Raw genomic sequence first — 24,930 nt, forward strand, 5'->3', positions numbered from 1 at the left:
TATCTTGGAGATAACTGATTTTTACTATGCTTCAGATATCAGCAAAGAGATTGTCATTTCTTTATTTCATGAAATAAGGTTAAAGCAGTTTGTCTTTAGAGGGTGAGTGGAGTTTACCAGACTATGCACTAGAAAATCCTTAAGTAAATAAAATCCTAAGGTAAATAAAATCCTAAATCTTTTTTACACAGTCCTCTATTTTAGGCATGTGTAAGCCCTGAATGGATGTGTGCTCTGATGATAAAACCAGTAAAACACAAAGTGCTGTATGAAAGCAAACAAAAACACTTGTATATTTTAATTACACCCCATTATCCCATACATAATATTTTGCATACTTTTTTATTTTATTATTTTTAATTTTCTTCCAGAAAGTATTAGTAAGAATTAATTTAATTCTTAAATTAATTATAAATAATAGGGAAGGTGATTTGCCTTTATAGCACTCCAATAATTACTTTAGGGAGATTATTAGAACTGGTTTCTGCTAATCACTGTTAATGTGGTGTCTATCTATCTCTCTATCTGAGTGGACTTTCCAATTTCAGAAAAAGTACCATGTTATAAAAGACTGGAGTAAATTATGAAGATCCATATAACAACCAATTTATATGATCTGAAATTAGTGTAGGAATTCATACATAGCAAGTCAAACCCACTGAATTTTAAAATATTTGTTTCAGCTATGATGAGTAATCATTTAAATGGAAGAACAGTTATATTCTGCAAATTGAAGAAGTATTTTTGTGGAAAAAAAAATCAGAGGATTTAAAAAATCTCCTTGACAGCAGAAAAAAACTGAAAAAGTTATATTTTTTTCTTAATAAGGAGATATTTTCTAAGACAGAAAAGGTTGTAAAGTTATAGAGATTAGTCATCCTTATATGGGAGATTGAAAGTGTTCTGATAAATAATGATAAATTACTTTCTAAGCTCAAATTTGACACCACCTTATTATTTGGAAAAAAAAAGAGGAAGAAAACAACACCCAAACCCCAGCAGTAATAAAACCACCACACCTATCTAATTCATTGTTCTGACATTTTTGTACCAAATTATTTTTGTAAGTCTTTCCAGAAATCAATGCATTGACCTCATTGGACTTTGCTTCTACTGATTTGTTTTTTTATTAAGCCATAAAAATATGCCAATATAATGTATTTTCACCTGTGTAACTACTGTTTTCTTTATTAAAAGGTATAAGGTATGTCAAGCAATCTACCAGGAAAAAATATTAAAACATCTAATGTTACCTGTCATGGTAGCTTTATTACAGTCAATAAGTTGCATAACATAGAAAATCCAAAAATTTTATTAACACATTACCTATCTTAGCACTTGCTTGCTCAATAACTGAAATTATTTACTATATTCCTCAATTTTATTAAGAGGAATTATAACTCTAACAGAAAGAAACAAGGAAAGAAAGCAGTGCAGCAGCAAGAGACAAACACTACAAATAACTGCTGTAAGAACAAATGAAGCTGTGTTTATATCCCAATGGTGAATAGAAAGGTGGAGAATTAAAAATATTTGCTACTTTTATTTCTCAGTGGAAGACAGAACGCTATAATGATATGTGAAGAATACTATTTCAGGAAAGAATTAGTCATAAAAGCATTCTCCCTCTGCCTTCTTTCTTTTTCTTTTATATTTTTATTTAATTACTGTGGATATTCATTCAAAGAAATGCAGTGACAATTTACACTCTTCCTGATGCCTGAAACACAGGAAAGTAATTATTTTTTTAATAAAGTAAATTCAGATGAAGCTGCCATGATTACTTCTCAAGCTTTTTTACATTTTGCTCTGAATTTTGCTCTCAAAGGTTTGTGCCATCTTTATCAGATTCAGTGGGAAAATCCCTAAGCCAGTGACAGGTTGCTGTGATGATCAATACTGATTTAACAACAGTTTTTCAAGAATTGCAAGGATTTGGGCAAGGGGCACAGTGAATAAAGTGACTAACAGCAGAAGAAAATTTCTTATTCTTTTATAGAATTAAAGAAAAAACATTCTGGAGGAGAACATGCCCACCAGCTACTGGTAGAAACAATATGCTAAACTGGACTCTGTACTAAATTTCAAGACACAAACACTATGTATCTTACCTGAAATTAGTTTCTGAAAAATAAAGCATACTCTTCAAGTATATTAATCAGCTGTGAAGTAATATATTTAAGCTGTTTTAGATAGACTTCAAGAACTGGAAAAATAATTGCAAGTAATATTCCTTTCTGAGTACAACTCTATGTTCTGATCACTGCAATCCCGTGCTGGCTCTTCTAGTTGCACAGAAAAGCATGAATGAGAACTATGAAATACACTAATTCTCTTTGCTACTGAACTCTATTGTAATTCAGCTTATCTTCACAGTGTTCTCTCCATTCCAAAATTCTGGATATGCCACCATTTTAAAATGCTCTGACATAGGACAATAAAAACTTTTAAGAAAGTCCCAGGAATAGATTGTCATGCATTTTATAAATTAGGAGAATATTTTTTAAACTAAAATAATACAAAGAATTCAATAATAGAAAAAATATAAATAGAATTTGGAAGTCTACTACTTGTTGGAAGCTGGTATCCTAAAATTTGATGCAAAGAAATGGAAAACTGTGGTGTGATGGTTTAAGCCCAGCTGAAAACTAAGAACCACACAGCCCCCACTCATTCCCTTCTCTGAGTAGAACGGGGAGAGAATTTGAACAGCAAAAGTGAGAGAAAGTGGGTTGAGATGAAGAGTTTAATAGGTAAAGCAAAAGCCACACATGTAAGCCAAACAAAACAAATTAATGCCAGTGGTTGCTGGTCAGCCTTAGTTTCTATAAAATAAATATATTTAAAATTATATAAGTTTATAAGCAATTATATAAATTTTCCCATAAATTATATAAAAATTGAAATATTCACAGAAAAATTACAAAAAGGATAAGCACAAAGAGGTCCATAGAAAATGCATTAAAATATGGGCAGAAGGCACTGTGACAAAGGCACAGAAAACCACGTTTCTATTCATGTGCTCTCAAAGAATATCAAGATTTCTGCTAAAATGAAATGAGTTTTGTTGCTGAAGTTTCTGTAAGATGAGATATACTTCTTAAACCAAAGGGTTAGAAAGTCTATCCATTATGCAGGTTATGATATCATATTCTGACAAAGGTTTTTACTATTTTTTGTGAGCATCTGACACAGGCTACCATCATAGATGAGTCCCACAGCACTGGAAAGAAGGAAGAAAGCACAGAAAAAAAAATAGTCATCATTCTGGGTTTTTTTGGCTGGGGCTTATTAAAATATATAGAATAAACAGTGTGCTGCTTTTTGTGAAAAAAAAGCTAATTAAAATGTAGTTATAATAAAACTAAAAGAAATTCTACCATAAAATGCATGCATGTATTTACTAAATGGAGAATGAAATAGGAGGTTGTGTTGAAAGACTTGTTTCAGCTGATGCAATACTGACGAGTACATCAGTCATCTGAAGCAGAAGAAGTGCCTGTGACATAGGAACTGTAGGGTTCTGTTCAGATATGTTTTTCTTTGCAGTACATCAAATGATTATGATGACACAGACTAACATTAACCAAGAATGTCTGTATACAGTACTGTACCCTTCTGCTGCAGAGTTTTGAATCACCTGCAAATTGATGTATCACTTTCATTTAAAGACGTAACAGAAGACATAGCCTGCAGTCATGAGCACACTCCAGAAGTGTTCTCAGAAGCACTCTAATGCAATAAATACAATGTTGATGTCTTCCACTGGAAAAAAAAATCATTATGTACTATACTCACAGAGTTTGTAAAAGTATTTAGAAAAGCGTTGGATGAAAAAGAAATATATATATATGGCATTATATGGACATGTGTATATCTTTACAATACAAAATTGATTTAGATGGCAGTGGATTTTCTCTTTCAATAAGCAATATTTTATTTGATAATTTCATTGTGAAGAACCTATTCTTTTCCCTGAACTAAATTTGTAATCAACTGCCAATTTTGAAAGACAAGTTGTCTTAGAAGAGATTGTTTTGAATAAAAACCCAAACAACTCACCACTGAGGAGTTTTTTTTCTCATTTCTTTAACTCTGTTAACTTATAAATTGATAAAGCAATTGAATCATGGGAAGGTCTGATTTGGAAAGGACCTTAAAAGATCATCTAGTCAGACAGGGGTATATCTCAGATGTTTCTCATCATGTGGCATGTGTAGAACTATAGAATAATTCATGTTGGAGGATGTATTCAAGATCATTAAGTCTAACTGTAAAATTAGCACGACCATATTCATCATATTAGCTAATCTCCCGTCACCTGAGATGTCCCTGGTTGGCCAAGGCTGCTGGTAAATGATTGAAAGTGGCTTGGTGAGCTCTTCTGCCAGCTCTTTCAGGATCCTTTAGATCCTACCAAGCCCCATACACCTGTGTGTGTCAAAGTGGCAGAGCAAGTCACCGAGCATTTCCTCCTGGTTTATGGGGGCTTCATTTTGCTCCCCATGCTTGTTTTCCAGATCAGAGGGATGAGGACCCTAAGGACAACTGATGTTGCTATTAGAGGCTGAGTGAAAGAAAATATCAACCTTTTCCTTTATCACTATGTTTTCCCTGAATTCAGTAGAGGATAGGGATTTTCCTCAGCCCTTCACTTATGTATTTGTAAAATAGGATTCTGTTATCTTTTGTGATAGTAGACAGATTAATTTCTGGTTGGGCTTTGGTCAACTTGAACTTCATGTGACCTGCTGGCCATGATTCTTTTTAAAGCAACCCTGGACACGTTTGGCTTTTTGGGCTTCAAGTGCACATTGCCAGCTCGTTTCGAGCTTTTCATCTGCCAACATCCCATCAAGTCCTTTTTGTCAGGGGTGCTCTGCACTCAGCCTGTATTTGTGTTTGGAGATTGACCCTAACTATGTGCAGGAGAAATGCATTTCTGGAGAAATGTGTTTCCATTAACCTGAGTGCACAGAAAAAATTTGCAAAAATACATAAAATCTCACAAAAAGAAATACCAGACTCAGACCTAGTGGACAGAATTTTTTTTTCTGTGTGCGGTAATTGGTGTATAGGACCAAACTTGAATGCAGATGAACTAAGTTTTTTCATGATATGTTAATTGTATCTGATCTGTGCAAATGTGCATTTTGTTTATCAGAATCTATCTAAACTTTAGGCATTTTTTAAATCTAGGGATACTCATTAATTGCACCTATAACTAATCGTACCCTGCTACAGAGTAGTGCACATCTCACAGGTTTTTTTGTTCTGGTGTTTCCCAGATTATCCAGTTAAGCTCATTTCTGCTCCCTGGGTAGGATGGCAGCTGAAAATAAGTTGTATTACAGTCAACAATGTACTTGGGAAGAGCTGTGGGGATTCTCCCTCTCTACCCCTTCAGTTCCAAAGGAAGCATTTAGGAGCAAACTGAAAGCCAGATGATTTATTGTGTAAAACTGGAGGTCTGATTAAATGTCCTCTAGATAGAGGTAGATGCACACCCCCTCACTAGCAGCTCAGGTTGCATACACCATTTTGTGTTCTCTGACTACTTTCCATTGCTTCATGAGTAGTACTGTTTTCAAGTTTCCAAGTCTTCTTTCTGTAGTAATATTGTGCTATGGAAGAAAACAAGTTCTTCATATAATGAGCGTTATTTTTATGTGCATAAAAGTTTACCTGTGAAAGGTTCATGAGCAAGACTGAACCTCACAGTCAGTGACAAGCATAATGTACTTTTTCCCAAATACTTCTGAAATCTTCACACTTCTCCCATATCAACTGTTTTTATGATCTCCCAAATTAAATCAATACATTTAAAAGCAGAAAAGCACTTTTTCTCCTCTTACTTGTACCTTCTGTATTGCTCTTGATACCATTCCTTTAATCCTGAAAATGAGAAGGCAGATTCTCTCTGCTTATTTTCTCACATTTGTCTCCTTTGCCAAATGATAAGGTTCCTTTCTCAGATAGTTCAAGTACACTTCTTGTTCTTATCTCTTTTTATATTACACTGGAGAGAAGAAAAGATAAGTGTCAGGAGTTGAAAATACTTAACACTAAGAAAGAGGAATATCAAGCCAATGTCTATTCATAACTCACAGGTTATTTGTTTTATTGGGCTATAAGGTGATGTACTTTCTCACCTTCTTTCCAAGTGGAAAGATATCTAAAGAAAAAAAAGTAAAGTTCAAGCAGTGGGGATCTTTTTTGTTTTGGGCTGAATTTGGCATCGTATGTGAAAACATTCTTCAAACTATGCTTCAAGACTTTTCAAGATGTATTATGTCTTATGTAAGGTTACAGAAAACTAAATGGTGAAAAATAAACCTAAGAAAGCCGTATAAAAATAAAGACTCATAATATGATTTTGAAGATAGCACATTATAGTAAAACAAAAGTGTCAAAATAGCAATATGTTGTAAATTACCTCATGAATGTACTAAGAATTGTAAATTAACAGCTTTGAAGTTTCATAACATTTGAAAAATCACCCAAATTCGAGTACTTTAAATGTAATACTTCAAATAGAAGTCAAGAGTCTCAGTTGCTGAAATCCCAGATGAGCAGAAAGAACCTTGGGAAAATAACTTCAGAAGAAAAGAAAAAAAACCCAACCTTCTATTTAGTGGAAGTATAGAAAGGTCACAGAAGAAAGGATATTTTATGTTTACAGTTATACTTACTTGAAGAATAGGTGAGGTGGTCAACAGGGAATATCATGGACTGGTGGCAAGAGTGAAATCGCAATGGCTTGCAGCAGTGATTCAGTGCTAGGCCAAGAGCACTCATTTTCTGTCACTGAAACGTGCCCGTGTCTTACCGAATTTATGCAGAGCTACATTAAACACACTTGTGTGCTGTACAACAATGCAGCCATTGTGATACAGATGCACCTGAGCGTTCTGGGAAACATTAAATATTCATTGTTACATTTATGAATTGACAATTTTTCTCATGCTGAATCTTTGTATCAAAGTTTTTGAGGTTTAGTTTGGTTTCTTTTTTAAAAAAAAAAATTTAATCGTTTGCTGATTTTTGTTTTCTATTTTTTCATTGATGTAATTTATTTTTATTAAAATACTTTATTTTAATGAAAACTTTCTTGTCTTTTTTGCCTCGTTTTCAACTTTTAAAGAAAAGTAACTAATAATACATTTGTCCTGTGAGTTTTCAGTTATGAATGTTTAATATTCCTGTCCTGAAATTTTAAAATTTAGACTGTTTTTAAATGAAATAGTCATTACCTTAATATTTTTAAAAAACGTGATAATGGTTAATATAAAGCTCATTATATAGATATATGTGAAATGCCATAAGCAAATTTTATTTTAAAAGGATCTTTTGGGACTTTTTTTAGAGGCATATTTTCCATTCAAATTTCAGAAAATTTGTTGGATTTTTTAAGATTTCAGATCCATCGATCCTTTGAATAGAAGTATCTAGAGAAAAGTGGAAAAAAAACTAAAAGTAATTAGAACTGGTGTGAGGGCCCTAAAAATGGTAAGAAGATGGTGTCAGGGTCTCCTGCAAATCACCAATGACAATATTCTTAGCTAATCACACTTTTAATTATACTTAATAGCACTATCTTTGCTACTTTACTTTTGGCCCATTATAGAAAAAAATCTGAAATTCCTAAAGAGGTGGAGTTCCTAAATAAAATATTAGATGAGCAGCTCAGTATTGAGTAAGAAGAAAGAACTGATAGCAAGGTAAATTCCATTTATTTAATAAGTTTTAAAAATTGTTACATGGCTCACAATGCACCAGTGCATTGATTTTTTGGACATTTCCTCAAGGCTGCTAAGATAGTTGCTTGTTGTCTGGAATAGATCTTATTCCTTCAAAATATCTCAAAATATCATCTGAAGGGTAATCCCAGCTGGCTGTTTTATAGAACCTATTTTGTTATAGAACCTATTTTGTTTTCTGCCAGTAAAGCCATATTCACATTCTTGTTGTATTATACAAAGTAATAGACTTACTAGAATTTAAAAATAGCTGAAAGAAAACATAACTTGAAAATTAAAACCAGATGTCTTTGTTTTATTCTTACCTCATTAAAAAAAAAAAAAAAATTATTCTTTCCTCAAACATACAGTAAAACTAAGATTTTAGCTTAGCATTTAGAGAAACGTCTACCCAGTAAGCCTTGCTTATGTTGCAGACAGCTACCCTGAGGAGTGATTTGAATTTAAATGTGATTCCCTTATTAGTTTCTGCTAACTGCAAATATCCCAGTCTCTTAATTAAGTGGCTGAGTAATGTATGAATGCTCACTTCTGCTTGTCATGCAGAACAAAGTGATGTATTTGGATTCCATGCACAATATGAAATTTAATGACACAGGCAACAGTAATTTAGAAAACCTTTTGGTTTTTATTATCCTTGTTTTTCCTTAGCCAATTTCCTTGTAAACGTTTGGCTGCAGCAATGTTACAGAAGTTTGCCCAAACACTGGATATTAGCTAATGGATTTTTAGATTAAAAGATAATGCCTTACAAATGCATGGTTACCAAATGCATAATATGTTGTTTATATCTTTCCCCCCCATATCTAGAAATAATATACAGAAATCAAAACAGACCTTGATGAAAGCTCCTTTCTTGGTTTGGCACAGAATCTAGTGTTAGATTCAGAGAGATTCTGAATGGACTAAATAGTGCACTGTAAGAGGTTTTACAAAGAGGAAGGGAAGAAGGAACAAATCAAGCTTTTCTTCTAATGCTGGTGGTTCCTGATAGCTCCAGTGACTTTCTGCAGCTCTCCTAATCTCTTTGCAGATTTTATTGCTTATATTCAGTCATCAAATCTCTCTGCTTCTGCTCAGTATGTATATTTTTCCCCAGAGGCATGAGGCTAATTTTTCCCTATCTTGAAATATTTCTCTTTGCCCTTATATTTTCTCATGCTCGAAGAATCCTCTGCAGACTCATAATCTGAATGTATGTGTGTGATTTTGTAAAATCAGAGTAGCACATATGTACAGTAATTTGGACAGCTGTTCGGGTTGTCAGATTTTCGTGTTATTCTCATGTATAACTACATGAACTAATGTTCTGCTACTTTAGTTTAAGCTCTAGAACTTGGCTATTCCTTTAATTAGATCTCTAACCATCTCTCATGTCTTGAAATTCTCGTTTAAATTACCCGAGCACTTTTCTCAACAAATCTTCAGCTGTATTCTTGGCAAATAGGTGTTCTTAAATGATGTAGGTTTTAAAGTCCCTGTATCCCCAAGCACTGTCTAGTATCTAAATATCTGCCAAAGAAATCTCATTGTCATTTAGATCTGTAGAGATAGATTTACATAGTTGTAATTTCCTTTATTTTTAAGGACTAATACATAAAACTGTTATTTGTATTACAGTGCTTTTTACCTGACTATGCTCAGGACAGTATATATTAAATGTTATATCATATTTTTATCTGCCTTTGGCAGTAGTACTTACTTGGACAGTAATCGCCAAGCTCTTCTTCTTACATCTCTAAAGTTCATATCGATTTTTAACAGAATGCTCAAAATTTACAGAAAAATTGATTGAAACTATGATTGATCACATTTATCTGTGGCCATTATATAAATTAGACATGCATTCTAAGCTAGTCATGTGAGCATTTCTTAAGCCAACGGAAGGAAATAAGATATTCCAAAACATGATTCATCGCCACAAATTTAACACATATTTTAGGATGTCAGGAATTTCCCTCTGGAAATGCCTACCTCCATGGGCCAGAGACAGCTCACTCAATGAATTCAGACTGAATGCCTTTCATCTGAAACTACTTTGGAATCACCTGTTTATCATTATTTCTCAAGTATTTGAAGACAGTAAAAAATAATTAATGAAGTGCATCTAATCTTTTCTGGTGAATTGAGGTCAAACAGGAATTATGTAACTAAGGTAGAAATTATATGTAGAACACTGTCATTGTACCCCATCCTGTCAGTTAAAAAAATTGTCTGCTTTAAAGACTTTGTACTATGACATATTCTTAATTCTCGTCCTCATAAATTGCCCTTGACCTTTGACCTTTGGCCACTGAGAAGCTCCTTAGAAGAATATAGAAGAACCATTTTCTTTCACTGTATTTTCTAAAACTAGATTAAAAATGCCTAAATAGATCAGTCAAAGAAAGAGTGGAAGAACAGATATTTCATTTCATATGGTTTACAGTCACTTACAAAATGTGATTGAAAACCATTAACTAAATACTGTTAGTTACTTTATGAAATTGATTTAGCTAGATTTATAAATTTAGTTCAATTACATCTGTAAAACAGAGCAATCAGATTGAAGTGTTTCAGGGTTTGGATTTTTTTTTTTAATTTTTTTTTTTTTTACATTTAGATGCTTTCATACTATTTTTCTGCACTGCATCTTGACATAATTTTGGACAATGTTATAAATCATGATCCAGTTACTTCATTCTATAAAATACTGATTAAATATTCAACCCACATATATTCTTTGTGTTTGTTTTCACCACAAATTGCTCATCATTATTAAAAAAAAAAACCCAACCAAACAGAAATATGAAGACTACATTGCTGTAAAATTTCAACTAGTGAGGATTTGTTACATAATTCTTCCTAGATCTATTTACATAAAGAATATTAGTTCTTGTGTATCTCATCTGTCATTATAAAATACACCCATATTATGGAGCCTGTGGAATGACTTGCTACACATACTTATTCCCTCAGCCTACTGCTTAATAATAGAACTAAAGAAAAGTGTTCCAACTCTCCTGCCCTTCCTCTCAGCAAGGAATTAAGGCAAGCAACACAAATTAGTTTTCAAGCTAAGACAAAATTAAATCTGCAAAAAGTAAGGGCTTATTTGGATCAGAAAGCATGAATCACTGTTTGATTGCACAGTTTGTACAGAATTTGATTTCTTCAAACATTTCTATTCTTTTTGCAGTCAAAAGTGTTCTACCACTGGTGAACTTCTGTAATTGACCATGAAATTCCTAGCACAGTCAACTCCGCAGAATTACAAAGAGCAGGGCCTTTGAGGCTGGCTGACAGCACTCCTTATAGACTTTTTTCTCCCCATTGTTATTCTTTTTCATTAGATTTTTTGACTATGACTAACTTGCATTGTGGTACCTTAAAGTATTAGAGTCAGAGCTAAGGTAGAACATGATGTTGAAAAGAACCTGGTTTCACCCAGAAGCAGCACAGAATTCTGGCATAATTTCTGTAGATTTTTCCATCTACATCTACATCTATTCCATTTTTTCTGACAATCTGAAATCCTGAAGTACCATTCAGTTTAAGCACACCCTCACTATAGATAGGAAATTTTGTTACTCTTTTCTCTACAATGTCTAATCTTGGCAGTTTTCACTTATTGCTCTGTCAGTCACAGTATATGCTAATCTAGTACAATGAACAGTTGCAGAGTTAACTGACCCCAAATGAGCTATTTCAATTATTAAACCAGTAAAGGTATGTTAGACATGTGCCCCTGAGGAATTAATTTGTTCTGTTGTGAAGCGCTGCCATGAGATAAAGGAGTGTGCTAATAAGACCATCCTTTATTTGGTAGCTAATTTAGCAGTGAATGCTAACTGAAATACCTGTGCATTGGGGCTCACTGTGGCTCTAAGTAAATCTCTTTAGACTGGCTGCCTGGGAAGTACTGATCAGAGAAAAAATTGCTTATGAATATCAGTTATTTATCTACATAGTGCACTGATCTTACTGCAGGTGCTTTGACAGTTTCTGCTTCTAAAATTAGTTCGACTTGTTATACCTCTGAATTCAGGAGTTCATTCAGAAAGTCAGCTGTATTATTGGCCAGTAACTCATTTCTTATACATCCTCCGTACTATTGGCAATTTCAACTGTTTTCTTATATTTCCCTTTCAAAACTAAAGGTTGTCCTGGTAACTAGAAGACGTAAATATCATATTAATTCTTTTTCCATGATTTGTGTGAGGTTGTTTTTTTTTTTTTAGTAGAGAATGACATCACTAATCATATAGGAATGGCATAGATGCAGACAGAGTAACAACATGTCCTGTGCACCATTATTGCATTCGTTAGCTAGTCCCTGCAATCCAAACAATGTCTTATACTTGACTGCCACTAGCCAAATTGCATACATCAAATATAACTTAAAATCATCAGTCCGTGACTAGCATAAACATATTTCTTTATGCAGACATGTAGAAGCCTCAAAAAGTCTAGTGTGAGGAGAATTAATAAGCACAAATAATGATAAAAGGTCTTCCATTAGTGAAGGGAGCCAATTCTAGTGTGATATAATTAGTGCCATGGCAATAAAATGTAATAGATGGTGAACAGTTCTATAATGTGATAGATATTTACTTTGAGAACATATAGCTATTCCTTTAAGTGCATGCAGAAACTTAACAACAATTTATATTTTTTTTTCCAATATAACAAATATAGTTTACTGTACATTTTAAAAATTAGCACACGCTTCAGAAATATAGAACTACAGAGTTTTTCTATGAAAATCATACATGTATTGCCAGATAGAAACTCATCTAGGCTGAAATAAGTAGATGTGACTCCAAGACACATATCGTAATTGAAAACAAGATTTGAATATCCATCTAAGCAAATCTGTAGTTAGGAATATCATTATCTGTACTAGCATGGTGAACATGTCCTGCAGTCCTAACTGAAATTGCAATGCAAACATAGCTTGTGTTGATACAGACAAACATGTTTAATAAACCTGTCAGAAAATAGAATTTTTTTCCATAACTCAATTCCAGCACAATTTTTATTTTCAAACATTGGAGTATTTAATTTAAAAAAATGTCTGGTAGTTTTGTTTTAGTAGAAAATAACAGTAAATGTACACAAAAATGTCTCAAGATCTCTTCCACTTCCCTCTTAGTTTATTTTGTGAAATATGTCAAAAAGTTAAACTTCTATTGATTTGTTTGGATTTCTCCCCAAGAAATGGAATGCTCAGAGGGCTTACTTGAGTAGCACATCCTGAATCTGATATTTGACATTCTTATATGAGAATGAACATTAATTTCATCATTCTTTACTGAGCTATGGTGGATGCTCTTAGCAACCCAGTCATAGAATGTATAGACAAATATATTTTAATTAACGTTTTAAGATAGTATATAATATATCTGTTTATATGCTTAAAAGCTGGTGTTAAAAATGTGGTTTGGATAATAGCCATAGCTAAAAGAAGATAACAAAATAAAGTACTGAGTTCTGATTTTTAGCGCATATATTTTTCTTAAAGTGCCTTTTGTGCAGCAGAGACTCCATGTGCAGAAGTTTTCTTCCTTCATGTTTAAAAAAACCAAAGCAAAACCCCAATCACAACATTAATCCTTAGCTTGCAATTATCTTGTAAGGAAAGCCATCAGAGCCACAATATTATCTTGTATCCTGCTTTGAGTCTTGGGAGCTCCTAATTGTGATATTAAAACAGAATAAGTAGCTATTAATAAAAATGAAAAATGTTGCTTTTTCTCCTTTGCTGATGAGTTATTTCCTAGAGATCTGGGACATCTGTATGCCAGGCATTTATGATTCATATTTTTACATATTTTCTGTATGTTATGTATGCATGTGCTAATGTGTTATAATTAGTGCATTAACCCAAGGCCAATCCAATCTGAAAGCATAGGCTGTTATTTACAGTATGTTAGACTTAGAAAACAAGGGGGTTTTGTGCCTGTAAGTTTGTTTTTTACTGTTAAACTTGTTAGGGACTGAAAACATTGCAGAGAAAAATCAAGGATAAACCTGAAAAACTATTTTAAAGGAAAAGTTTAAAACTACAGTATGTATTTCCACATACAGTTAACCTAGTCTCCTCCACCAACATGATGTAGGACAGGTGTAAAGTCATGGTTAAAATTACGTTGTGTTATTTGCTGCAAGAACTAATAAAAAAAAAATTACCTCATTTCATCTCTCCTGCATTTTGTTTCCTGCTGGTTTTTTTGCTTCGAAGTAAGAATTATTCAAAATCAACTACTCATTATGTTCAAAACTAGGTTTTGTATAATTTTTTAGTTGACTTTGGAGACAGATGCATTTTTTATCTCCTTTTAGAGCTATCACAGAAAACTAATATGTGGTTATTCACAGGAAATGACTTTCCTTTCTTGCTTTTGGAATGGAGAAAACAATATATTTCCAAATAATTCTGATACTTCAACCTCAGCTGAGATCAAGAATTTAATAGAATTTTGTTTGTGTCTTAAAACATTTGAAACATACCTGAGATAAACCTAAGAACATAGTAACAGAGGCTTAAGAATTATCCATATTGATACAGAGGTACTTTTCACTTTGCTTTTGGGTCTATTCCACTAATTTTTTGGGTTATTTATTAACACCTAACATTACTGAAATTGAAGAAGGAGTAGTGTCCTATTCTTTTTGGGTGCCCGAAATCATTATTCTTTAATTTCAGGCTGGAGTCTTCAATCTGGACTTGAAATGTGGTGGTGAAGTTAAAGTACAAGTTCTGGAAGAAATGGCACCAATATCAGGAATGAGTGTTTCCCTCTCAGGGCTGACATTATTACTTGGCCTTTAACCCCACTGTGGCAAGCAGAATATCTGCTGAACTATACTGTCATGGAAGGTAAAATATGCAGCTTAAATTTAGTTAAAAATTATAAGGATACATTCAAAATCAGTTTTTAAAGAGTTAGGTATTGTTCTTCAGACAATGTTTTATGTGGTCTTCTTAATCATACTAAAGCAAGGAAAAATCTCACAGAACTGTCTTACTTTCATGTTGTTTTACATATAAGGTAAAGTTTGTTGAAGGAGGACAAAAACAGCAGAACCCCTGCTCAGTTACAAGCGAGAGAAAAGGAGCTCAGCAGCAATATTTGTGCTAAAGCAATAACTATCCAGACTTAATGAACCAGCATCTGGCACAGAAGAGAATGAAAGTATTCTGGACCCACAAACCAGAGGTGAATTCAAGCTGTTTTTTAATGGAGCAAGATGCATATATTTCAGAGTTGAACATATGTTTCTACAGAGTTGGTTCTATATTATTCAAGTTAATATTTAGGTTTCACCACAGTAACTGTTTTTAGAAAGTAGATAACACATGAACTAGTTTTTAAGTTTCTGTAATGATAATGACCTAGTGGCCAATTCAATATGTTGATTATGTTGGTCTTTTAGGTGACCCTAAAGGTTGTAAATATTAATTTTTGTAATGAAATACACTTTGAAAAAGGTAATAATACAGGTTGTGACTCAAATTCTCATCTACTGTCAAGTCAGCTATTGCCTTTTGCATTAATTTGTGCCATTTAAAAAATGTATGTCAAAGTCTGCCACAAAGTCAAACGTTGATGAGTTATGTTTATATACCACATGGAACAGTGGTAAACTTTTTCTTTTACCTAAGTGGCTGTGATCCAGTATTACTCCAGACTAAATTTAGCTGGTTAACATTAAAATGCCAGTTTTCATTCAGCTGAGCTTTTTATACCTTTTATGATAGAGAAATCAACTACTTTTAGAACTATTCAGTTTATATGACTAGCATCATGACAGTCTGATATATATGGAACATCATTTTTATAGAGAATTATTAGAAAATACTGAATGTATGAGTGATCTGTGAATATATATTAAAATAAGTTTCTGAAAAAAAGAAGAAATAAGAAACCTCAATGAATAAAATAATGCTAATAAATCCTCCACAACAGAGGCTACCCTTTATGTAAAATACCAAAATAAATTTTTATTATAGTAAGAAGTTTAGTAGCAAATTATGTTAAATTTAAACACTATACACTGAAGATGCTGGTCGTGAAAAAAATGCGGAGACAATTTGAGATAGAAGTATGTACATGTGAAATTAAAATGACAGAATAGGTTATTTCAAAGATCTTAGCTATTGTGATTAATGTAATGAGTATCTAGTTATAGTTTAGTATGTGTATTTGTATACATACATATATCTTTGTGCATGTACATGCTCAGATAAGTGTACACTAATCTTTCACTTTCCATTTTACATAAACTCTGTTTATCATCTCACAATGAACACAGTTGATAACAGGGAAGACAAGCTTCTCATTAATCTAATTTCAGATTATTAGAAAAAATATAAATTCAAAGTTTTTAGGAAAGTTGCTTGGTGCTCTTCATTTCGTGATATCTAAGCCTCTGTCTTAGGTTACTGATGTAAGTAAGTGAAATTATCTGGGGAGTCTACTTAAACTATACACTGAAGCAAAGTTGACAAAAATATATCTCTGAATTCAGTCTTCTACTTAGAATGTCTCTAAGACACATGCAATGCTGTAGCTGTCAATGCAACCTGCGAAAAAAATTGTACACGAATTGGCAGAAGGTAGAGTGATATCGAAGAGATACAGCCTTGAAAAACACTGGAATGTCATGCAAAAGAAATAAGTAGCAGGCAAACAAATCCTCCCCTGTATACCCTCCAAGAAGAAAACAAAACAAACGAACAACAAAAGCTCACAATGAAATATCCCAACTATGAACAACTTAAATAAAAAATAGGTGACCCAAAATATCTGACCCATATAAGTATCTATAAAGAGAGACTTTAAGTGCATATATATATATATATATATATATATATATATATATATATATATATATGAAAATTACCCCCAAATGTACCAGTTTATGCACCTCAGTTTATGTGAGGAAGTATTTTTTCAAGAAGAGCTGGGTTGGACAAGAACTTATTTCTTTGCTCTAGTCTTGTGTGTACCACCTAGATTGTTAGGGGGATGCAATTATTATCATCCTTTCCATAGGTAATTATTAAGTATCAAGGAGAAATGGAGTCAGAAGATCCCCAATAGAAAAAATGAAATTAAACATCAAAAACCTGTCAGGGTATAATAAGGCATATTTATGTTTAGAAGGCAGTTTCAAAGGACATGATTAAATGGTTTACAAAATATCTGAACTCTACTATAATATCTAGACTTCTATTAATGAACACTGTCCTCCCTGGCCCAGATTTGGCTCCTTAGAAAGCAGAGGATGAGTGAGGGCAGAGTATCAGACTGTCCTGCAGACTGGTGATCAGCATTCCTAGCTAAGAGGAAGGGTAAAATGTGGTCGAATTCCTTCAAGTGAATGGTGACTCTCCCTCAGCTGCCATTCCTCAGAAAATGCTAATTCAGTGCTGCCGTTTCTACCAGTAGCAAGATAGCTCAAGCCAAGAGCTCTTAATACAAAACATTGGGCGTAAGAGCACCTTTGTGAATATATTCCTGAGTGCAATCATTTGAAAAATGTTATTTGTTCCCACGGGTAGCAAATTAAAAAAAAAGTTTAATAGTTTTCATATTAACTTTTTTATATCATTTATTTTCTAAGGAAACTGTTCACAAAATATTAACTGCTAGAATTATTTTTCCAGGAATGTATTAACTTATGCATACATAGAGGCACCATTGTAAATGTTTTGAAGAATGTACTACAGCTCTTATTCTCAGGAGACTTCTGAATCAGAGGGAAGCTATTTTCTTATGAATTATGACAGAAACTACAGAAAAGAGTAAACAACACCTCTACTCTTTACCATTATTTAGATGGCTAATAAAATAACACATTCATTACATAATATATGCTTTAAGAATAAAATCATTACACAATCATTAAACAGTAATCAGCCAAATATATTATTCTGACTTTCTCACTAATGAAGATTTTACTGAATGATATGTCTGATAGGGAACTTATAATCTAATGAGAGATGATAACTTCAATACAAGATAGAAATGAAGTTTTGCCTTCAACTATCCATTTGTGTGAACATATTGGACACAGTATAGGTTTCAGTAATATGTTCCCTAGCTTCTATTTTGTCATGCTGCCTTTTTTTTTTTTTCTTTATATAATCATTAGATCTAGTTCTAGCTTTTCCTCAATGATTAAGCTTCTGAAATCAGTGCACAGAAATTGGCACATAACATCTTCTTATTCCTGTGTCCAATTACAATGATTCTGTGATTGCTTGTGAAAGGGAAAAATATGTGGAAAATTTGAAATTCCACAGATAGTTTAATCATTGTTATAATCAGTCAGATTGAATATTCAAATTAAACATCCTTGTCTAGAATGTTTCTGGATTAAATTAATACTGTTTCTGTGGAAATCAAAAATACTGAATATCAATATGGTTAGCCAATACTATTTTGAAAACTATAAATAATATTATTGCTATTATTATTATTGATATTTGCATTTGTTTCTGTTCATTTATTTCCCAGTAGGTGTCTCTATATTGCAGCTTTACTGAAAAAGAAGGAAGAACCAGGATAATTGCATAAACATATTTTTCAAAATTAAAGAAAAAATAGGCAAATTAAACCTTACTATGACATCACACAACACTAAAGGGGAAAAAAAAAACCTGTAAGGGGAATTTTTTAATGAGCTTTTGGCTACAATCACATATATGTATGCACATATATGGAGAACCAAAATAGGTTAAGTAACTACTGATTGCAAGAAAAAGAGATGTCAAAAATGGTGCACCGAAAAAGCAAAAACTAAAAGCCTGAGTTTTCTGTAGGTTCTCTGAAGAACAACGATGTCTCCAATTTTCATATATATAAATATATAACCTAACAACTGCTGGAACTTATCTTCAGCAGCAGCTACAGTGAAATTATTGAAGTCTCACAAAGAAAGTGTTTTAACCTTTGTTGGGTACATAAATTAGGAGGTTAATGAAGACTCCAGGGGTCTGGAGTAGTGGAGAGAAAAAAAATACAAGTAGTAATACAAAATTGTGATTGGAAATAAGAATTCCAGTTTGTCTTGATTCATGGCAAACCAAAGAAACTTCACTTCATTTGCATCAGATCCAAAAACTCAAAAAAATTCCCCAAAAACCTTAATGGACATGCAATCTTTTTATACAAATAAAACTTATGCTTTAATGGATCCCACTTGCATTTCTGCAGTGATCTAGGTTGAATAAAAAATCCTGACTTACCATATAAAAGCACTAGTATGCTGTTTAGCATTTGATTTTAATTGCAGATTTCACAGACCAGAACACCCTGAGATGAGTAACTGATGATGCTGAACTGAAACAGCTGAAATTCTATGTGTGATTCACAATCCAGAACTAAACCTCTGAAAAGTTGCATTTTCAAGTCTTGCTGTTCCCAGAAAAAGTGTTTCAAGGTGAGTAAAAGCTGATAGTCTCCAGTTTGTCCATTAATCAATAGTTCACTGAGTATTTGATAAGAGCTCAATGAGCCATAAAAAGGAAAAACATGACAAGTTTTATTGATTGTCTCAAAAAGGATAAAGAAGCAACAGATGACAGGCCCAGTTAGACCTTTACAGCAAGCAGTTACAGTACTCATGCTACATTACCTACAGGATTTTTTTGGGGACAGGAAGAGTCAGAAAACCATGTTATTTGCATAAGATTTCTCTCTCTCCCACTCTCTCTCACACACACACATGCACATGCACACAAATCCAGAAATTGATTGTGGTGAAAAAAAAGAGTAAGTAATGTGATTAAATAAGATGATATAATCACAGCTGAAATCAGACTGATCTTGAATTCTACTTAAAGACTTTTTTTCTTGTACAGCATCACACACAAGGCATTTCATGGTATTTATGTTCTTGCCTTCAAGGCATTTTATGTATGGACTCTCACTGTTCTTCAACGTTATGTATAAGGATTCTGTCAAATCCCAATATCTACTCAAATGTGAAGTTATTCAATAGTTTTTGGCCATGAATCGTTGTGCTGTTATTAGGACTTTGCTGACACATTAATCCTTAAACTTTAAACTTAAGAGCAGGGAGTGGAACATGGAAAGTTAATGAGTCAGATAAGACCTTTACCTCATAGTGCTGTCAAAATCCAAAAGTTTAAAAGTCACGTTAGGGAAACAACATTCTGCAATAACAAAAAAGCTGTTGCTGAGAAGTAGTTTAAGGGAATCAGCCTGAAGTAGTCACATAGATTTCAGATACTTCCATCTAGAATTTTTTTTGCAATATTTGCTTTATGAACTTTTATTGTGCCTGCAAAGTCTCTACTAAATTGCATTTCTCCTTGCTACTTCATTTGTCTTTTGCATTTTTACAGGATCATGTCACTAAGGAATACTGCCTTTTTCACTGTTGCCTATTCAGATTTACATAACATGAAAAATGTACTTGAAAGATAGTTAGACTTGTAAAGAGGAGCTTACATATGCTTATTTTTTCATTTTGCAATAAAAACTCCTTGCTTCCTTCAAACTTCCCAAAAGCAAGTGAAGCATGACTGGACTTCAATTAGGAAAAAAGCTCACTGACACTTCCTGCTCTACAAACTGTTGCTTCTTTGGTGTAAGAATTAATTTATTTAAGTTACTTAATTCTTAGAGAAGGAATGAGCAAAAAAAAAACCCTTAAAATTTCTCTAGTTCCTTTTCCATATTGCACTTTTTGCAGCATTGAACATGGACAGTGGGAACAAGACAAACATAAACAGTTCATTCAAATAATGGCCTAGAGTGAGTAACAATGAATCTGGATATTTTCTTCCCATCAAGGCTGTTATACATTAAAATGGTCCTGATTTGATATATTGCTATGGACTTTTTTCTATTTTTATTCTAAAACTATTGATAGGTCTGTTGTAACTTAAATATATATTTACTTGCTAGTTGCTTAGATGGACTGAAGAGGTTTAGAATCAGGTATGATTAAAATTTCACACAATTAACTATCCTAGCCATATTTTATTGCCCTAGGTCAATTTCCTTCTAAAAATTATTTTCCAGTCTTGGGTAGGGGTGATGGTTTAAATTTGAATTTCCTATTTAATTAAATAATTGTGGGTTTTTTCCCTTCAAAGATGCCTGTAGTAGCTAGTGTTCATCTAATAAATCTAGTGTCTACTCATTAATGCAACACGAATATTTCAAGATACATCAAAGAAAAGCTGGAGAAAACAATGTTGTTAACTCAGTAGATTTTATGGTGCTGAAGATATACTTGCCAAAAGGTGACTTATTTTGTTGAGCTATCATCTGATAGGTTTGCTTTTGCTGTGTACTGAATAAAAGGTGTCAGGTTTCTATCTTCAGTTACAGCAATATCATCACAAGCCAGCACTGAAGAGTGGGCATGCCAAGATCATGCTTGAGTTAAATATGTGCTGAAGTGCTTTTTTGAATCAGAGCCATAATTGCAGCAATTTATTTAGATCATAAAGTGGTTCCTTAAAGAAAAACGAATCCCAGAACGAATGGTATGTATGAAGGCAAGATTTCTTTCTTGCAATCTAGTTTTTATGATAGGGTTTACTTCTGTTCTTTTCTATATTCTGGCATCAGTAAGTATATATATGAGTACTCAACACAAATGTCTTATAAATTCTATGAAAATGGCAGTGTTTTTACTGTCATTGTAGAATATCCTTCTTTAAATGTCCCATGCCATTACTAAGTCAAGATATCAGAGTATTTGGAAGTGTGACCTGGAAGCTAGCCAGTGAGCAGTTTAAATTAGTACCATTCTGAATCTAGTTAAGCTTTCAAATATATCATCTAGAAGAGTACACTAAGCCAGTCAGAGATATTAACATGGCTCCATAGATGGCATAAAGAGGGGAAATAGGATGGAATGACTGACTGGCAGTACTGGCAGTCACAAGGCATCTTTCCTCTAGGATGCTTTCTCATGAATATTCGGGGGTATTTGCCTTCATTACTGCATCAGTGATTCAGCTGCTGGACATCCATTTGCCAGAACACATCATCGTGTTGTGTCCTGCCAAGGAATAAGCAGGTGGCAGGGATGACACGATGCCAACCTTGAGTGCATGCTAAGGAGGAGGCTAGGGGCAACATGACCTACATGTTTTGCATAACACCAATTTATTAACAAAGCTAACACATTTAACAGGCACTATTCAGAATAGTTTATCAGTCTCAATGATCTGTCCTGGCTGACACAAATCCTGCATCAAGTATCATCTAAGTGGCAATGCACTTGTACTGGTTAGAAATCCAATGGGAAATGAAGCACAGCAAGAGTGAAGAAAAAATTTTTGTTATTGCATTATTTGTTAGCCAGATGCTTAGTAACTGTTTTTGAGGAAGATTGTCTCTGTTATTGGTGAGAGTGTTTTTTTAAAAAAATAAAACAAAGACATGAACTCTGAAGACAGGGTTGGATGCAGAATTGTAAGGCACATGACTGGAACTAATGAGGTTTGCACTGGACCACCTCATACATTCATAACAAAAAAAAATTAATCTAGGGAAAGGGCAAGACAATCTGTGTTGCATGTACATGGAATGGAAAATTGCAAATCAGATAGATGACAATAAGGGATAGCTATAATTCTATGTGAAATTTCCGATAACCAGAACATTTATTGACATTTATCTTCCTTAAGCTACTTTTGAAATTCAGTTAGAATTGCACAATTTTCTATTTTAAGGGTATTTTGAAAAAATTGTGAATTATTTCTGTATTAATACATTAGTAGTACATTTTTAGTGTTGAATTCTCTTGCTCAATCTGCTCATTCACAGAAAGACTGGTATTATTGAACTACTGGGAAATTTTTTAAAGGAGTCTGAAAAATGAAACGTTATTGCATCCTTTTTTTTTCTTCCTAATATATTTTGAACATCTGGGAAATGAGCACAATGCTTGGCCACTGCATGGAACAGCAGCAAACTGAAGAAAAGAAAGCTGAATGTGAATGTTTGTAAGGTGGAAATATGAGGAGAGGGTCAGAATGGAGAGGAGTTTATCTTGAGTAGCTCATCTTTGAAAACAGCACTTTGAAGTGTTTTCTCTAAACCTTTCAAAGGGATAGAGACTGTAAAAAGAGCAAGAGCTAACTAGAGGCTAAGTACTGGGGGGATAAGCCAGCTGGAAGATAAAATTCTTTCTTTGTATCAACTGTGTGTGAGCCCTTTAAAATCTGTCTGATTAGATAGGAGGCACAAGAGTTGAAGTGTTAAACATACAGCATATCCCACAGCCTGAGCTCCACTCTTGTGTGCTCATAATGTGAAATGATGGCTCCTCTATACAATTGGAACTATTAAAAAAAATTGACAATACCTATTAATAAAGCCCCATCTGGGTGATTTTTAAAATTGTAAAAACAAGGATCAATTTTTTAAACTACTGAAATGCAGTCTTTGGTGTAGTGAAAGCCGGGAACTCTTCTGTAGCACACAGCCAAATGGAACTGCAGGGAACCTCAGTCAAAGAGAAGGCAGTTCCTTATGGGACCCTGACAACCACGAAAATCTAAGGGCCTTATCAGAAATAACTGAACTCAATAGACATCCATCAGTATTCTTTGAAATGCAAACTTTTAGAACTAGAAATGAAGTGTAAAACAAGAAACAACTAGAAATTTTTCAAGTCTAAAGTTTAAGCATACATTAAAAATTAAAGTATGATAACTCATTTCCCAGACATAATTTGTTTAACCATCTTCTAAACTACTTATTTGCATTTTATGTACTGAAAAGTCAAATAAAAAGTAGAGCTGAAATATCATTTCAACCACATCTAAGAAGCAATACATACAGTCTTAAAAGACAAAATGCAGATATTCTGTCTGTGCTTTAATGCACAAAAAATTTCTTTAGCTGCTCTCTGTGTTTCAAATACCTGCCAGAGTTCAAGAAGTGCTTGGACAAGGCTCCCAGGCACATGGTGTGATTCTTGCAATGAACCTGTGCAGGCTCAGGAGTTGGACTGAATGATCCTTGTCGGTCCCATACGACTCCTATGGTTTTATGATTTATTTATCTCTTTATCGTTAGGGAGACAATTTAACAGAGATGTTTCAAACCATTGGTTTCAGAATGAGGAATATTGGCTAAATAAGTGAATGATGCAAAAAGGCTGCCAGGCTGGCAAGGTGTATCTCAGCTGTTGTTTCAAAGGGGTGGTTTTTTCTGCAGAACACTTTTAAACTCTCATTCTTTTATAACATATTTGAGTTGAAATACCTGAGTGTTGGCAAGAATTTTTACTTTGAACTTTTGAGTCCATCCATACTCAGCCCTTACTGCACTTATGAGGTTTCAATGTATCATTAAAATTCAGTTGAGGTTGATGAGCTGTTCTACCATGTTAAATATTTTTTTCTCTTTTAGTATTTCAAGGCATTGTCATAATGTTGAGCCCTCAATCTTGAAAATGACTTTTTCCCCAGTTATTTGTTTATATTATCATCAGTATTTTTTCTATCTATTTCTTTATGCTCTAGGTACTAGAAGTGATGATAGAGAAAACAGATATATTTGATGCTAGTATTCATGTTCAGCTATGTTCTTTTCCTGAGAACATTAAAGCTCAAGATTTTATATGACAGAAAGGCGGTCCAAAATACGAATCTACTCTATCAGACACATTGGCCTATAAAATCAAAGGTCTAACAAATATCTGTTGTCTATAGATTGCCTTTAAAATTTACTCCTACTAATTCCTGAGAAGTAATTTGTAGTACTTTTGTAGCAAGAACTTCAAATTAATTTTTCTGCAGAGAATTTAATAGTCCTAAATTCAGTTTTGTTCTTCTTCAAGTTTTATATACATTGCAAAGCAAGATTTCTTTTGAGGTTTTGAAATTATGAAAGATTTCAGGATTTTTCTGCGTGTCCAACTATTGCCACATATCTCTTTTCATATAGTGCTTTCACATTACAAAGCACATTTGCTTTGCAGTGTTTTATTTGCTTTATTATTCTTTGTTTTCCCCATTTTTAAATTTTCATTTGTATTTTATTTTAGTGTTCTTCTTTGGCTAGCTTCCTGGTCTTTGGCTTGAAGCACTGAAGCTTGAATTCTATTGTGCATCTCATTTGTCTTCCTTTATAGTCTTTGCCTCTGTCTCTCATAGATATTCAGTTCATCTTGAGCTTTCCTT

At 33.4% G+C, this 24,930-nt stretch overlaps 2 long non-coding RNA genes across 6 annotated transcripts in view; one reads left to right on the plus strand and one right to left on the minus strand.

Moving 5' to 3' along the window:
* LOC148223342 (uncharacterized) overlaps nucleotides 1–8,673 on the minus strand; it is a 58,456-nt gene extending 49,783 nt beyond the window's left edge. For 3 of the 5 annotated variants that reach the window (XR_015804546.1, XR_015804543.1, XR_015804542.1), the window contains exons 1-3: nucleotides 8,598–8,673; nucleotides 6,693–6,911; nucleotides 5,862–6,019 (exon numbers count right to left, since the gene is read on the minus strand). This is a non-coding gene — a long non-coding RNA (uncharacterized LOC148223342). Of the gene's footprint in view, nucleotides 1–1,217; nucleotides 3,766–5,861; nucleotides 6,020–6,692; nucleotides 6,912–8,597 lie in introns of those variants that run through there. The other 2 variants (XR_015804545.1, XR_015804544.1) reach the window with 2 other exon arrangements.
* Nucleotides 1–24,930, plus strand: part of LOC148223341 (uncharacterized) — a 103,296-nt gene that overhangs the window by 59,597 nt on the left and 18,769 nt on the right. Inside the window, exons 10-12 of the long non-coding RNA XR_015804540.1 lie at nucleotides 14,449–14,622; nucleotides 14,795–14,962; nucleotides 19,047–19,193. This is a non-coding gene — a long non-coding RNA (uncharacterized LOC148223341). The remainder of the gene's footprint in view (nucleotides 1–14,448; nucleotides 14,623–14,794; nucleotides 14,963–19,046; nucleotides 19,194–24,930) is intronic.

The sequence above is a fragment of the Sturnus vulgaris genome, chromosome 6 (genome assembly GCF_052056855.1).
Source record: "Sturnus vulgaris isolate bStuVul1 chromosome 6, bStuVul1.hap1, whole genome shotgun sequence".
In the NCBI taxonomy this organism is placed as follows: Eukaryota; Metazoa; Chordata; class Aves; order Passeriformes; family Sturnidae; genus Sturnus; species Sturnus vulgaris.